The sequence below is a fragment of the Stegodyphus dumicola genome, chromosome X2 (genome assembly GCF_044657685.1).
Source record: "Stegodyphus dumicola isolate Sdum_Otavi_A_Nest chromosome X2, ASM4465768v1".
Classification (NCBI taxonomy): Eukaryota; Metazoa; Arthropoda; class Arachnida; order Araneae; family Eresidae; genus Stegodyphus; species Stegodyphus dumicola.
In genome coordinates this window covers 95,664,858-95,683,042 of record NC_140781.1, presented here as the reverse complement: position 1 = coordinate 95,683,042, position 18,185 = coordinate 95,664,858, and the positions used below count along the sequence as shown (strand labels likewise).

The 18,185-nt window shown below is 34.9% G+C and overlaps 1 protein-coding gene and 1 pseudogene across 8 annotated transcripts in view; both read right to left on the bottom strand.

Annotated features, from left to right (window-relative positions):
- LOC118186561 (uncharacterized) overlaps positions 1-18,185 on the bottom strand; it is a 175,242-nt gene that overhangs the window by 117,879 nt on the left and 39,178 nt on the right. The gene's annotated exons all lie outside the window — the stretch shown is intronic.
- Positions 11,046-16,418, bottom strand: LOC146992828 (uncharacterized; annotated as a pseudogene).

Here is an 18,185-nt window from a genome sequence, read left to right as displayed (position 1 = left end):
GGGAAAAAAATGCATCCCTCTCCCAGAATTTTTTGAATGCTGTCTGACTAAGGGCAAAAATGTCTTTACGAAAGACCTTATATGGGAAACTGGCTCGTATTCAGATTACACATGAGATAAACCTCAAATTCTCATTCAGCCAGCTTATTTTCTGGAATTTGAATCCAAAACAAACTACCAATGTTCAGAAGTCTTACCACTCAGCTGCTACCCTTGGAGAAATTATATTTCAATTAACACATATGATTCAAGAATCTTTTTAAACTAATACAGGTTTTCCTCAAGCTAGCACAACTGGGAGTTAAAAGGAAATTTCAGCCAACATTCAATTATATATATAATAAAATAAAAAAAAGAATTAAAATATCTATAAATATATTACAGATGTTCAGAACAAAGCCTACTAAAAGAGCCAAAAAAGTTTGTAGTTCCAGTCAGAGCTGGGACAAGAGCAAAGCAAGTGAAACACATACCTCAGGTAGACAATATTATGTTTAAAATAACAAAGTTTTGTAAGCATTACACATAATAATTTAAATGTATTTTTATAATACTGTTTTAATTCTCAGTGCTATCTGGGTAAATGTCTCTAGGCATTATGTGGCTAACCATCTGAAAAAATATCATTTGCTGCAGCCTAGTACAGTAAAGTCCGTAATCCGGACTCGTCGGGACTTCATCGATTCCGGATTACGGTTTTTTCTGGATTATAGATCATCAATTTAAATCTGGTATGATGGCATGCAGAAATTATACAATTAAAAATATGAAACCGTAATTTATGAAATAAAGAGCAATTATGATTATAAAGGGTATCAAATTTTACAAAAAAAAAAAAAAAAAAAAAAAAAACCTTAATATTTGTTTGTTTACTTTATTAAACATTTCTTTAAACACGCACATGTGTAATGTATGCACATTCTTTACGCGCATGCGTAAAGTTTGTGGCTTTGAGGTCCAGGTTATAGATCATTCCGGATAATGGACATCCGGATTACGGACTTTGTACTGTACAGATATTTCATAAATAAGCACTACAAGTCAAGTTCTACAGAATGTTTATAGTTATGCATTCCATTTACAAATCCAGATTATGGTAGATAAATTAATGAAAACTTTATGAAATGAAGTTTACGATTAAAAATTTTGGTCAGAAAAATCTCTATTAAGCTAAATTTTTTGCTCTTTACTTTGAATGAATAATTAATAAAATCATGTAAAAATTTTTGCAAATATTTTAAAATAAAAAATTACATTTCTTATTTTATATCATTAACTGATTATAAGGATTCTCCATAAAAGATAAAAATTAAGATACTAGCAACACAGGCAAATTAATAACACAGATAATAAAAATTGGATTTTTAAATGGTTTTAAACTTGCTTTTAACTACAGATTAAAGTAGCCTCAGATGCTTGAAGGACAGTTACAAATGCCTTTCAAAATTTCACTAAAGAAATTTCATCTTGGAAGTATGTTTCAAGTCATGACTAAGGGGTAAAATCTATGAAAAGTTTGAGAATTATTGATATAAATTAAGCTTAAGCAGAAGTTTTTTTTTTTTTTTTTTAATTCCATGTAATAGAAAATGAATAAAATACTCTGCAAATACGTGTTTAAACAAAATAATCAAAAGAAATTGCAGTGCATTGTTACAAATTTTGTAGAGACAGATGATTTTAGTGATTTTTTTGCATTTTCCTGTGTAATGTAACATGAAAAGCTGCTGGAAATGATGCTCTACTAGGAAAATGAGAATACAAGGGCAAGAGTATTTAACAATGAGTAAACGGGTATCTCGCTAATTTGGCAAGATACTGCCAGACTGGCAACTGTTTCTGCGACTAATTTTAGCCGAATTTGGTGAGAAATAATAAAAGATAGTCAAACTTGCCAACTATTTTGTCCGATATTACTGTAAATAGATACTGTTATAGAATAACTGCAATTCATGTTTTGTCTAACTGTAACTGCAATTTCCCCTCATATGTCTTCCAGTAATTTTGAGAAGCAGAAAGAACTGGAAAAATCTCGCCGGCAAGGTGAAAACTATATAAGACCAGACAGAGCATCAGTCAATCAGTTTTTGTTACGAGTTGCTAATTTACAGTGACTTTGGAGTATTGAGATATCTGTGACATCTTCGCCTTTTGGATGTGCTTTGCATTGCGTTTGGGTGAAGTGGGGACGGGTGAAGTGTTTACAGCTTATATTCCAGCGACCTTTGTTAAATGAAACAGTAACTTTCCAGATTCTGTGTCTTTGGAGACCCTAATATCAGAGTTATTGCAGAATGCTCAACTAAGTGATGAAGAGAGAAATGCTGCAGAAAGTGTCATTCAAGAATTTCAAGATGTTTTCTCCTGCTCATCTTCTGACGCATGTTGAACCAGCTTGACACAGAATTCATACAGGGGATCATCAACCAATCAAACAATATCAAAGACATCTACCGAATGCTAAACAGGAGTAGGTAGAAAAACTTCTAAAGGATATGTGAGAAAGCAATGTTGTAGAGCCTTCAGGAAGTTCATGAGCCTCTAATATCGTCCTGATTAGAAAGAAACACAGTTCAACTGGATTTTGCTTTGACTACCGCCAGTTGAATGAGGTTACGAAGAAAAACAGCTAACCTCTTCCTAGACCTGACAACATTCTAGACACTCTTTCAGGAAGAAAGTGGTCTTCAACATTTGATTTAAAGAGTGGATATTGGCGGGTAGAGATACATCCTAATGAAAGATGGCTTTTATAAGGACTTTGACAGTTCAAGGTGATGCTGTTTGGATTACGTAATCTGCTGGCAACATTGAAATGCCTTATGGAGACCGTGTCGAGAGGTCTTTCCTACATAGCTTGTCTGATATACCTGGATTACATCATCATTGTTGGGAAGAGCTCTGAAGAACATCTAGAAAATCTTAGAAATATACTTCAGAAACTGAAAGAAGCTAATCTAAATTCGAGTCTTGCTAAATGTAAAGGAAGTGACTAAACCTGGACATGTAATCTCTGCTGAAGGTGTGTCTATGGATCCAAATTAAGTGTCAGCGGTTAAAAGATTGGAGGCATGCCAAAAATGTCTATTAGTTAAGAAGTTTTCTGGGTGTTTGCATGTACTATAGGAGATTTGTGAAGAACCTTTCTTTTATCCCAAGACTGCTTCATTCAAAGCTGACATTTCATAAGCTGACAGACAGCACGCAAAATTTCTTGTGGACAAAAGAATGTGAGTATGCATTTAACAGACTGAAGGAGGATTTAAAATTTGTGACAATCCTGACATATCATCATGCCAAAAAACGATTTATTCTTGATACGAATGCGAGTTATGAGAGTACCGGACCTGTTTTTTTTTTGCTCCAAGAAATAAACAATCAAGAACATGTCATGGTACACTGAAGCAAGAGTCTATCTAAACTGGAGAAGAATTTCTGTCACCAGGAAAGACATTGCTCACCACAGTTAAAGCTGTAGAACATTTCCATCATCATATCTATGGCAAAAATCTCCTCTGCACAGATCATGCATTGTTGGCCTGGCTTTTAAATTTCAAGAATCACAACAGTAAAATAGCTAAGTAGATACAGAGACTCGAGGAATATGACATAACTATCCATCATCTAAAGGGATTATCACATGGAAATAACAATTCCCCATCTAGGAGACCCTGCCCAGAAAGCTGCTGGTATTCTTAAAGGGTGGAAGTGAAATACAAGCTGCTTAGTCTGGTTGTACAATCAAGTTATGAATTCAACATCGTCTGACCCAGACCCAGTGAGTGACAAAGAAGTCAGAAAAGGCCACATGGAAGACTGCAACATTAAACCCAATTGATTTAATGGAATCTTCAAACAGGAAACCTATCTCGCATGACATTTTAATCTAGTCATTTTAATTTAGTCCCATGATAAAGCAATATTTGGCTCTATGTGACTCAATCCATATGCTAAATGGCATCTTGTCCCAGAAGTTCGAATCAGATGATGGAAAGCCATTCTACTGGCAGCTGATACTTCTAAGATCCCAGATGTCCTCAAAGAATTACATGGCAGTCCAACAAAAGGCTACTTCAGAATAATGAAGAAATTGCACAAAGTTTGAGCATACTTTTACTGGAGTAAGGATGCAAAGGATAACATGCAAAAGTGGTGCTTATCTTGCGATACCTCTGCCAGTCAGAAAGGACCAAAGAAGCGCAACCGAGGGAAGCAGCAATGTTACAATGTAGGATCGCTTTTTGAGCGTATCACCTTTGGCATCCTGGGATCTTTATCATGAAGTGCTGTTGGCAACAAATACATCCTCATTATCACTGATTATTTCACCAAGTGGCCTATTCGCAATCAAGATGCTGTCACGGTAGCAGGGGTAATGATGCAGCATTGGATTTCTAGTTTTGGAATGCCTCTTTAGTTAAATTACAATCAAAGAAGAAATTTGACCTCAGCTGTAATTAAAGTATTCTACAAGCTACCCACTATCGACAAAACCCAAACAATGCCTTTACATTCCCAGTCAGACGGCATGGTAGAGAGGCTTATCGAACCATTCTTAATAACCTCTTGCTAGTGGTTTCCAGAAACAGAACTGGAACATGAAGTTATCTCTGTTTTAACTGGCCTATTGCAGTGCTGTCTACGAGACTACAGCTATTCCCCATCACAGATGTCCTTCGGTCGTGACCTTCTTCTGCCTTGTCATCTCTTAATTGGTCGTCCTCCAAATGCGTGTTCATCGCCTGAGGAGTACATCTAAGATCTCTAGTCATGGTTTGAAGTGATGCACAGTTTTGCATGAGAGCAAGTCAACAGGGTGACAAAGATGAAGACGTGATATGACACAAGAACTACAGGGCACCGATTCAACGAAGGTGACAAGGTGTGGTTGTGGAATCCAATTCGACAGAAAGGACTCTCTCCTACATTAGAGTCACCTTAGATGGTCCTTAAACACTTCTAAGCAGGCTGAACAATATTGTAGTACGAAACTCTAAGCCTAAAGTCGTTCATTACGACAGGTTAGCCCCTTACTATGGCTAGAACATGTAGTCCTCATACTGTATATGGTCATATTTGTATGCAAATTTTGTAATTTATGCATTTATTTATTGGTTTTGAATTGTTTTATGTCATTCATTGCCATTGTTGTTTAAGTATTGCATTAGTTGTAAGTATGGTTTTCTGCTCAGGGATTGTACTGCCCGGCATGTGCAGTCCTTGGGGAGGGGGCAATGTTACGCATTTTGTACAGAGATATATGATTTTAGTGAAATTGTTACATTTTTCTGTATAATGTACTGTGAAAAGCTGGTAGAAATGATGTTCTACCAGGAAAATAAGCATACAGGAGCAACTGTATTTGACAATGAGTAAATGGCTATCTCGCTAATTTGGCGAAATATCATCAAGCTGACAATACTAATTTTTGTCGCCAAATTTGTTGACCATTAGGTCTATAACAAAAACAAGCTAAAAAATGAAATACGGCAATTAAAAATGAGGTGCCAGACCAGATATAGGCAAATCGAGCAAAGCTACACTGTCCATACAACACAAGAGCAAAACTGTTTCATGGTTAAAGAGGCACCAAAGTGAGAAGGAAAACACTAAATAACAGCATCTAAATAATCTTAGTATTCATTTAAATGTGGACATCCACCAAATTTATGGTATTAGATATTGGGACTTTTAATAGCACCCAGTAAAAACTGCAAGATGTTTATACAATGTGCAGAACACAGCTAGCAGAACTGAGTCAAATGACAAGGTCACTGTCCTAGGATGTGATTATAAGGAGTGCCTTAGGAGAATTACGATACCTCAAAGAAAAAAACACTGCCTAATGTGCGATATAAAATGCTCTGACTGAAGAAAAGATATTTGTGCTAGTAATTTAAATAATGAAAAACAAATTCAAAATAATCTCATACAACACAGTGATGGCATGAACTCACTAAAATCATATCACAATACATTAATAATTTAAAAGTCTCTATTCATTTAGTAATTTCTCTTCAGAGATTTTTTTAACACTTCTAGTTTAACTAATAAATGAACTCCAGTTCACAACCTGGTAAACATAATGGCTACATGAGTATTTTTATGATTTTTCTATATGTTACATAAATAAATGCCAGTTTCCCCAAGAAATCCCTGGAAAAAATCATTCCTCCCTTCTCATAGACAGCCTTCATGTGTGTAGTCATAAATGATTATAAAACCTTTCAGATTTCAGCACTGTGAACATACTTGAATTTAACACTATCTGAAAGAAAAAAAAAAAAAAAGACGAGCAAAATAAGTACTTTTAAGGATATAATTTGATTGGAAGAGTAAAGTTTTACCCAAATAATTTTCATCAAACTCTAATTTATACATTTGGAAAAGATATGCAAATGTAAATATAAGTAAACAGGATATGTGAATTTGATAAAAGGCCTTTTGTATGCACTCGAAAGTTGCCAAGTGGATAAAACAGCAGAATACTGGTAGTTTGACAAGGCTCCAAATCCTAGCATACAGGCTGTCTGCCTAGGGTTTTCTCACATTTTCCCACGAGTATCATAAATACAATCCAGTTCACTTGAAGCAGTTCTTCACAAAGATACTTCTCTCTTGGCAGACAGACCTCATTGTCTTCTTACTTGCATATAGTTTGAGCGAACTCTGCTGTATCAGAAACTTTCAGTTATCAGTAACAGCACACTGAAATAGACATATGCTCTTGAAGCTTGTAAATGACACAGGAAACCTAGAAGTGATACAACCTATGTATTGATGACTCTATGGCAAACACCATTACTGCAAGGAAGCCTATGAGTTTTCTTTCCCCAAATGTCAAATAGCAATACAGTCAAAAGTCGTCAATTTGGACACCCATAATCCGGACCTCAAAGCTACAAAATTTCTGCGCATGCGAGTAAGATCTTTACGACTGCGAATATACTTGTGCGCATGCCCAAAATACGTTTACGCATGCGCATTTAATGTATAACGGACGGTATAAGCTAAGCTAAAATTATCTAATTCAGTTAATGTTGCAGATTGCGTTGTTCCTTAATCTTCAAATTGGATCTGGCTTATTATTTTTTGCAGACTGTTAGAGCAATTTTATAAAAGTAAGCTTGAACTTTCGATTATGTCAAATAGAATTTCCGATATATATTTACTAATATGTAAAGGATTTACAAAGCGAAAGTATGTTTCGAAGTCCATTAAACAATAAGTGGAATTGCTGCAAAAAATGGATAAAGGCATATCCTTTGTTTATCTAACCATTCCAAAATCTGTTTATCAATTTCCCGCTGCTCTGCGGGGGGGGGGGGAACACAATGAATTGGAAGTTGATCTGTCAGCACTATCCTTACCTTCATGGCAGATGTTTTTATTTTATTTGGCTTATAATTCCTTACTAAATGTAGTATTTCATCTCGATGTACTCCGTCTTTGATATGATTTAAATCAAATTCCTCCTCATTATAATTTGCTTCCGATAGTGAAGAAAGTGACACAGAGGTTATTGAAAACGAAAAAATTTCGATTGACAAATTAATCTGTATTCTCGACACAGCAATTATAGGACTTGAACAGCGGAACTTTGTAACTGAACCAGAAGTTATGTCTGTTTATAGAATTAAAGAGAAAGCATTATCACATAAAAAAACGAAGCAACTTAAACAACTTACATTGAAAGAAATGTTTAATAATGTAAACAAATAAATATTAAGCTTTTTTTTTTTTTTTTTTTTGTAAATTTTGATACCCTTTAGATCATAATTGTTTTTTATTTCATAAATTATGGTTTCATATTTTTAATTTTATAATTTCTGCATGCCATCTTACCAGATTTAAACTGATGATCCATAATCTGGAATCGCCGAAGTCCCGACGAGGTCGGATTAACGACTTTTGACTGTATACTGAATTAGTACAAAGAATGAGAGAGTCACAACCAATAACTTAATTTGTGCAGTTTAGTTAAGATTCAATTTAAACACGAGATCTCAGCAAGTAAAACTATACCTCCCCCTCAAAACCCAGTCCAGATTCAAGATATTTATATCAGTCTGTGGGGATTCCCTTATTTTACACTTTATACTGTTGAGTGTCTCTTCCATGTGGATTCTCAGCATGTTTATAATCAGCAAGTTACCAAAAGCTCAAAATCTTTCCTCTGACATAAAACAATGTTATCATTATGCCTACTTGATGTATTTATTACATAAAGATATTATACTAAACGGATATATACCCTTGAATAAGATCATGAAAAATACAGCAACTGCCAGAAATAGGTGCAAATGGTAAGAGCATCCAGAGAATGTTACCAAACAAAACTCCAGATTTAAAGCTTATAGAAAATCATTAAAACATACTAGGATGAGTTAGAAAACATGAAGTTTTTTTTATTTAATGTGTAGTCATTAGGTGTTTTTGGAAGCAGGCAAAATGAAAAATTTGCAACACTTTCGCCGGGAATCGAACCATGGACCTCTGAAATACAGGCTCAGTGTGCTGACCACTAAACCACGCTAGGAAGGCGGGAGAAATACTTTATATACTCCCCCTTTTAAAGGACGACTGGGGTTTTTAGGGGACACAATCGCCACATCCTGGGTGGGGAGAATCATCATTCACCATCCTTTTAGTTCCGGCACCACTGTAGAGACACCAGGTTTTTTTTTTTTTTTTTTTTTTTTTTTTTTTTTTTTGAAAGCAAGAGAGATAAAAAATTAGCAACCACCTTCGCTGGGAATCAAACCACGGACATCTGGAACATGCGTCCAGCGTGCAGAACCACTACACCATGAAGGCAGGAGAAATACCTTATAAATGAATCCTTAAATACGAACAATGTACTTTTAGAGGAGGACTGGAACTTACTGTCCCAATTTTAATATTTCTATTGCAATTTTAACTTTCTACTGCTACGAAAACCTGTTGTGTCACAAACGAATGCTGTTAATGATAATTTTTACTAAATACATTATTCAAGCAAATATTAAATTCATATTACATTAGTCAATAAAACTTTAATACACTTTTAAACCATTTAATATTTTTTCTTTACCTACTCATTTTTTTTTTTGTTCATATTTCCAATTAAGCATGAATTTATATTTCATATGAAGATATAATAAGGTCCCAATTAAGACTTTATCCGATGAAATGTTATTTGTAATTCATCTACTCACTCTTTATTCAATTTTCCTTTCTGAGAATTTCCCCTTCCCTTCATTAAAAAAAAAAAAAAAAAACTTTGGACTCAAGTGTAGGAATTCAAAGGAAAAGTGGCAAGACTATTTAGATAAAAATTTCCTAGGAGGGAAAAAAAAAAAATGTGAAATTTAAAATGAATTTGTTTTCATAAAATTCTGAAAAATAAACACTTTCTTTCCAATTTCTTTTTTCGCTAAAAATTTAACAATTCTTACCAACATGGAAATTCCTTAGTTTATACTAATTTACTATCAATAATGCACAACTTGTGTATCTTTATTCTTATTTAAGTATACTTGTGCAATTTAAAATTTTTGGTCCGTTGCTAATATCAAAATTAGAAGTGGCTAACTAGAGGTCCACAGGTTGCATGCAGCCCATGAGGGACTTTTTATGCAGCCTACGACTGCCTAGGCTAACAGAAATGATAAGACTTAAAATTTCTCACATTTTTTCACATTTTTTCTTTGTTTATCTTTTATATCTTTCATGTGCAGTTTTACATTTTTTATTCCATACATTTGAAACATGCTTTATATAAATATCACTATCACATTACTTAACATTATATTTTAATGCTTAAAATCTGCAGACATAAATACATGACTTAAAAGTATATTCAAAATAGCATTTTGGGTTCTTGACGTATGCAGTCTTGTGTTTACTTTAAATGTTATTCTATTGTGTCTAGGGGACGAAGTTACTCATCCAGGTATCAAGGCATCAATCACCCTACCCTGCGCATAGCAGATGAAATGGAATTTTAGACATAACTTTTCTTTTGCTAGCATAATCTTTGAAGCAAAGTGATGAAGTACAGTCAAAAGTTGTTAATCCGGACTGGTCGGGACTTTGGCGATTCCGGATTATCGATTTTTCCGGATTATAGATCATCAGTTTAAATCTCGTAAGATGGCATGCAGAAATTCTAAAATTAAAAATATGAAACCGTAATTTATGAAAGAAAGAACAATTATGATCTAAAGGGTATCAAAATTTACAAATAAAAAGCTTAATATTTATTTGTTTACTTTATTAAACATTTTTTTCAATGTAAGTTGTTTAAGTTGCTTCGTTTTATGTGATAATACTTTCTCTTTAATTCTATAAACAGACATAATTTCTTGTTCAGTTACGAAGTTCCGCTGTTCAAGTCCCGTAATCTGTGCTGAGAATACCGACTAACTTGTCAATCGAAATTTTTTCGTTTTCACTAACCTCTCTGTCACATTCTTCATGTCTTTATCCATTTTTTGCAGGAATTCCACTTTTTGTTTGATGAACATCGAAACATACTTTCGTTTTGTACGATCCTTTGGGAGCTCCAGAATCGGAAATTCTATTTGACATAATCGAAAGTTCAAGCTTACTTTTATAAAATTGCTCTTACAGTCTGCAAAAAATAATAAGCCAGATCCAATTCGAAGATTAAGGAACAAAGCAATCATCAACATTAACTGAAATAGATAATTTTAGCTTATACCGTCCATTATACGTAAAACGCGCACGCGAAAACGTATTCTGCGCTTGCTCACACACATATGCGCCTTTCCAAAATGCAGGAGGAAGAAACGTGGCCAAGGGAGAGCAATGCAGATCTGTCATGCAGAAAATCTTTAATAAGGCGGAAAATATTACACGGAATATCAGCTTTCCTTAAAAAAACAAGTATCCCAGGCCACCAGGCGTGGTCGAAAGCACCTTTGATATCAAGAAACAATAAAACTGTGTGTAAATTTTTCTTCTTACCTTCGTCCACTATGTCTTTTAAGTACAAAAGAGCATCTTCACAACTCTTATGGGGGGTAAAACCAAACTGTGCTTTATTTAGCAGTTTTATTATGCAAAAACCAGGTAATTCTATTACCAAATTTACTCATGAGAGGAGACAGTTCAGATTGCACTTCTTTCATTTTATGTTCTATTTCATCCTTCTCTGCAAGTGTATTATTGTCTAACCACTGAATTACAGAATCACAGGTCTGCTTAACTTTGGCTTTATCTGATGAAGATAGCTTGTCGTCTGATGCAGTGTCGGCTGCTTGCTTTACGCTGTACACGTAGCTTTCAAGGGCATTGCGTGAAGCTACTCTCTCTCTCTCTGCTCTGCATCTTCTTTTTCATATTGCTTCGCCTCTTCCAGCATCCTCTCAATTTCTTCTTTCGACAGACCGCCCTTGTCATTGGTGATGCGGATACTCTGTGATTTTCCAGAGCTCTTCTCCATTGCAGAGACTTGTAAGATGCCATTTGCATCTAAGTCAAAGGTTACTTCAATCTGGGGTACGCCCCTCGGAGCAGGGGGTATTCCGGACAGCTGGAACCTCCCTAGCAAGTGATTGTTTTTTGTCATCGCTCTTTCTCCTTCATAACCTCAAATCTCTTAAAAACGGCGTGGCGTTGGATACTGTGTCACGGCTGTAGGTAAGCGTCAGTTCCACCCCTTGCGTGAAAAATGAAGCCAAAGAATGTTTAAAGAACCTCCTTGACGAAGCGAAGGTACGGGACCGAATACTCTGTATAAACTCTTTCAGGACACACAAACTGAATTAATTATGTGTGTTTCACCATCCTGCCTTCTAAACTGTAAAATTACAAGTGTTTCTTATAAAGTGTGTTTATTCCAGAACTTTGTACAGTGTGAAATGTTTGTGAATACTGTTAATTTATATGACTTTAACATTTCTCATACGAGAACTCTTGAAATTCACCAGAAATATATTACTGTTGGCTTATTCCTCATTTAAGCCGCTCCCACCAGTATAATTACGATCCATTTCATTCTGAACCTGTTTCAAAAACATACTTAATTTAAATTACTTATTGTTTATTTTTTCAAATGCTTTATTAAGCAAACTTAACCTCTCTGTCACATTCTTCATGTCTTTATCCATTTTTTGCAGCAATTCCACTTTTTGTTTGATGAACATCGAAACATACTTTCGTTTTGTACAATCCTTTGGGAGCTCCAGAATCGGAAATTCTATTTGACATAATCGAAAGTTCAAGTTTACTTTTATAAAATTGCTCTTACAGTCTGCAAAAAATAATAAGCCAGATCCAATTCGAAGATTAAGGAACAAAGCAATCATCAACATTAACTGAAATAGATAATTTTAGCTTATACCATCCGTTATACGTAAAATGCGCACGCGAAAACGTATTCTGCGCTTGCTCACACACATATGCGCAGTCGTAAAAGGTCTTATGCGCACGCGTAAACGCCTATGCGCATGTGTCAACGCGGCGCATGCGCAGAAAGTTTTTAGCTTTGAGGTCCGGATTATAGATCATTCCGGATTATGGGTGTCCGAATTAACGACTTTTGACTGTAGTAATTAAATCCAATTAAATAGTGCTGAAGCAGTTATAGATAGCAATTATAGGAATGCTGAGGCAATTAATAATGTGAGGCATAACTTAGATGAAGGCATAACTTGCGTTGAAAGCATGTAGTGTTAAAAGTCATTTGTTGTCGCAGAGCACAGTTACCCAGGTGACGTCTGAGGCTGAACTGAGGTAGCTACTAGGCTGCTGCTAAGTCCAAGAGATGTAGTTACATGGTTTGAGGGTAAAGCCATTGGAGGAGAGAAGAGAGAGTACAGAGCAGTCAAACTATCGGCAGGCAATTGAGGGGCGTAGGGGAGGATTTCTAGAGCCATACATAATTTTGTGATTGATTGAACCGAAACGGGGGGAGGGGCTAACTTATCATTAACAACCAATACAGTGAGGACATTAGAGAGAAGTTTTCCAAATGTGTAAATCTAATAATTAACTTAGCTAAATGCAAAAAGTTAACATTATTCATTAAAAATAGTTGGCGTTTCATACAATTAGAGATAAAAATTATAGTGGGAAATTTTAGAACTTAAAGCAGAGGCATTATATGCAGGAATTTCAAAATGACAAATAATTTCACATTTTTAATTGAGTGTTCTTAACAGTACACCAGGTCTTCTGGTGTTTGTACTGTCATTATAATCAGTCTATAGTAGGTAGACTTTCATTATTTACACTACAGTCAAAAGTCGTTAATCCGGACTCGTCGGGACTTCGGCAATTCCGGATTATAGATCAACAGTTTAAATCTGGTAAGATGGCATGCAGAAATTATAAAATTAAAAATATGAAACCGTAATTTATGAAATAAAGAACAATTATGATCTAAAGGGTATCAAAATTTACAAAAAAAAAAAAAAAAAAAAAGCTCAACATTTATTTGTTTACTGTATTAAACATTTCTTTCAATGTAAGTTGTTTAAGTTGCTTCATTTTATGTGATAATACTTTCTCTTTAATTCTATAAATAGACATAATTTCTTGTTCAGTTACAAAGTTCTGCTGTTCAAGTCCTATAATTGCTGTGTCGAGAATACCGACTAATTTGTCAATCGAAAGTTTTTCGTTTTCGGTAACCTCTGGGTCACTTTCTTCACTATCGAAAGCGAATTATAATGAGGAGGAATTTGATTTAAATCATATCAAAGACGGAGTACATCGAGATGAAATACTACATTTAGTAAGGAATTATAAGCCAAATAAAATAAAAACATCTGCCCTGAAGATAAGAATAGTGCTGACAGATCAACTTTCAATTCATATTAGTAAATATATATCGGAAATTCTATTTGACATATTTGAAAGTTCAAGCTCGCTTTTATAAAATTGCTCTAACAGTCTGCAATAAATAATAAGCCGGATCCAATTCGAAGATTAAGGAACAACGCAATCATCAACATTAACTGAATTAGATAATTTTAGCTTAGCTTATACCGTCCATTATACATTAAACAAGCATGCATAAACGTATTATGCGAACGCGCACACACATATTCGCAGCCGTAAAGGTCTTATGCGCATGCGCAGAATGTTTGTTGCTTTGAGGTCCGGATTATAGATCATTCCGGATTATGGGTGTCCGAATTAACGACTTTTGACTGTACTTATTTTTCTGTAAAATTTCTTAGCTAATTTGGCCACATATCTTTTTAACTGAGGGTCTTTTAGTTCCTTGTGGATTGCTGCACTACGAATGAACTACCTGCTCCTTGTGATGCAGTCAGGTTTTGCAGGATCTGTAATTTTCATATTTTTTTTCACTGGCAAAGCCCCAAACAGGACAGGCATAAGTTATGATGGAACGTAACATGACTTTGTACAGGAGCAACTTATTAACTAGAGATAGAACGAAATTCCGAGCAATTAAGGGGACGAGTTTTAATTTATCGGCTCGGAATTTGGTAATTAACTATATTATATGGGGGTTCCTTGTTAAGCCTTTATCCAATGTAACTCCAAGGTATTTAACAGTCTTCTTAGCTCACGGGATATCAGTTCCATACATGGTAATTTTTATTTTCTTCATAAACAGAACAGCTTCTGACTTGTCTACGTTGATTAAAATTTTCCACTTTTGAAGCCAAGCCTCAAGTGCAAGGATGTGTATTTGTAATGCTCCTGTGACCTGGTCTAAAGATGCATTTTTTGCTAGAATCGCTGTGGTGTCAGCCTACATGGCTAGTGTAGTGTAAGGTGTATATGGTATGTCTTTCACATAAAGTAAAAAGTAGATCAGACCAAACTAAGACCCTTGAGGGACGCCAGCATAAATGGGTCTCCGTGTGGAATATGTGTTATTGTAGCGAATGACAAAGTTTCTCTCATAGAGATAAGATTTGGAGATGTTTATGATGTATGCTGGGAAACCCAGGGTGATAAGTTTGTAGATTAAGTCGTCTAGCCAAACTCTATCAAATGCTTTCAATATATCGAGGAAAAGTGCACGTGTGCTTTCTCCTTTATTCAAGCCTTTGGAGATGAATTCTGTGACTCTGTATAACAAGTGGCTAGTAGCGTGCTTCCATCGAAAACCATGCTGTTGAGGAATTAGGATATTTTTTTAGGTTGATATGTTCCAGTATTCTGTCTTAAATTATGGCTTCTGCAATTTTGCTGAGCATAGAAAGAAGGCTTATTAAGAGATATGAAGCAGGGTCATTGGCTGGCTTTAAAGGATTCGGTATTGGTACGATCACAGCAGTTTTCATTATTTTAGGAAAATAATTTAGAGTCAGCATATGATTTAAGATGTTGGTGAACTTGAACAGCATCACATGACCCATCTGGTGAATCATCTTTGTGCTAATGCCATCCAAGCCTGGGCTTTTTCTGACTTTTCTTTTCTCAATATTTCTAATAACTTTCAAACGTTTAACTAGACAAATGTTGTCTGTGTTTGTTTTTAAGAAGTATTGATTGTTTGTGAAATTAACTGGGAGTTTTGTGTCTGGGTTAGAACTGTTGTGAGTGCAAAACTGAGATGCATAGTTATCAGCTAGTGGCTCAGCTTTCTCAGTTTCGGTGTAGGCGATTCTATTGCAGTCATTCAGGGGTGGAATATTCGTGTGGCATCTTTTAAATTTGGAAACTGCCTTCCAAATTGATTGATCATCAGTGGAAAGAGAATCCAAATAATTAGACCAGTCTCTTTGTGCATGTAAATTAGTAAGAGATCTGACCTCTTGGTTTAGCTGATTTAAGATCCTTCTGTCGTTAGGGCAAAGTGATTGTTGCCATTCCTTCCTCGCTCTATTTCTCCTTGTAATCAGAGCTTTGATTTGAGGATCTCTAGGTCGCTTGATTATGAGGAACTTCTTTGCTATATTTTGAAAAAGTAGTTTTTAAAGTGTCATGAACTCTTCGACTAAAGCATCTAACTCAGCCTCACTGTGTGCTGTGGGTAATGTGTACTGGGTGTTGTTCAAAGCTTTGGCGTAATTTGCCCAGTTCTTAATGAGGGCTCTTTTGTATGGTGTGCTATAAATGCTGATAGTAATTTCCATTAGCACTGGATTATGATCTGATGATAACTCGGAAAGGCTCTCAATTTTATTTGGAGCATTGACATTTTTCATGATGAAGAAATCAATGATAGTAGCACTATCAGAGTGATAACATGTTGGGTAAGTGGGAGCTGCAATCTGAAAGTTAACCGTAGTAGCAAATCTATTTATAGTGTATCCATAAGCAGTATAATGGCTGCAGTTCCAATTTCTGTGTTGTGCATTAAAGTCTCCACCTAAAATAATTCGTGTATTGACTTTATATCGGGGAGATAGATGGAGACTAAAATGATTGGTCGTTGAGTGTGTCGAATGATTGTAATAGCTAACACCTCTATAGATAAAAGCCATGGAATTGTATTTTCGTAGTGAGAGATGGAGCGCTTAATTAAAATCATAAGTCCACTGCTGCATCTTCTGTTTGTATATACTCTGTCTTTTCTGCAGGAATCATAATTACTCATTTTGAAGTTTTGGTGTGGGCTAAGTTTAATTTCTTCTAGGAAAACAACATTTGGGCTATGCTCCTGTATAAAGTCGAGTTCATTCAATTTCAGGGATAAGCCATTTGCGTTCCATGTAGCGACAGAAATGTTTTCACACACATTATTTGTACTGGCATTAATTTCGTTCAGCATTTCAAAGTACACAAAAAGTTTATCAATATTATCCGTGTGGAATTAAAGCTTAGGAACATAAGTTTTAAATATTTTAGTCATTTTTGCTACATTTGCTTGGCCAAAAACACTATGAATTTTTTTAAATATAATTTAAAAATTGAAAAATATCTGAGCAATTAGTGCTATTAGCATTTGCATTAAATACATTTTCTAAAACTTTAGCATTTTTATTTTCATTTTTATCCTGTGGAAATATAGCAATGGGGCATTTTTCGGACTGAAGTCCTCTCTAACTGCGCTAGTCTTGTTTGCAGGGTTTAAGGCTTGAATGAAGATAATACCAAGTTTTATTTGATTCTTTTTGCCGTTTGCTGGTTTACAGTTGGGAAATTTAGGTATGCATCCATGGTAGGAACTTGGGTGATTTCTCAGGCAATTTGCACACTCTGGCTCATCAGTACGACCTTTTATAGGACAATCAGAAGTTCTGTGTTTCTCAGCGCACTTTAAATTATATCTGCAAAACTGCTTACAAAGATTATTCTGGGATGCATTTTTAAATATTGGTTAAGCTGGGCAGCCTGTGGTGGCAATAGACATTTTACATTAGTAGAAAAGTTGGCAATGATTTACCTAAATTTTTCGAAATATTTTACTCAGATATGCATGTGTTTACCAATTCAACTTTTAAATTTTAAGTATACTTAAAGAAAAAATAAAAGGAAGCTTAATTTAAAATCAAAGTGCCATAAAAAAATGCACTGTAATTCTGTAAAAAATGCACAAATAGTCCACCATGTTAGTAAGAAAAAGATTCTAATTTGATGCATATATAAACAGGATTCTTTTATGATGCAAACACAAATCAAAATGCACATCATGAAGTCCAGTGTAAGTTCAAACCAAGAAAAACTACACAGACAAATTATTGGAGGTGTTATATTTGAAACAAGAATTGGTATAATATTCATAAATTTGCAAGACTAGTTTCAAAGGTTTAAACATAGAACATTCTTCTTCAGCTGCAAAAGTACAAATAACAAAAGAGAAACCTGTGCTCAGGTGATAACAATGATAGGAAGGAAGTCAAACTACTGCTGACTATATAATAATTTTCATAAAAGCTGAGGATAAAGATGCATTGAAATAGGAATCATTAACTAGAGCTGACAGATTTTTATGAATGTGAGATGCTTCCAGAAAACCTAATTTGCCAATGGGAGATGCTTTTTGAACAATTTTGGCTGCTGAAATATGGAAAATGAGATTTTTCTAACAAACAGAAGATTTGTATGTTCCTTTCATCCTAATATATGCCTAATATTAGTGCAAAATTTTAAGGCTCCCTTAGTTTGACCAATGTAAATTAAACCTCATTGGCAAGGATTCCTGTATGTAACCCAAGAGATCCTATCCAGAAAAGGGTAAATATGGAACCGTGAATTTTAACTGATAGAAGAGAAAGCAACCTGAAAGTTGAATTTCTGTAAAATATGTG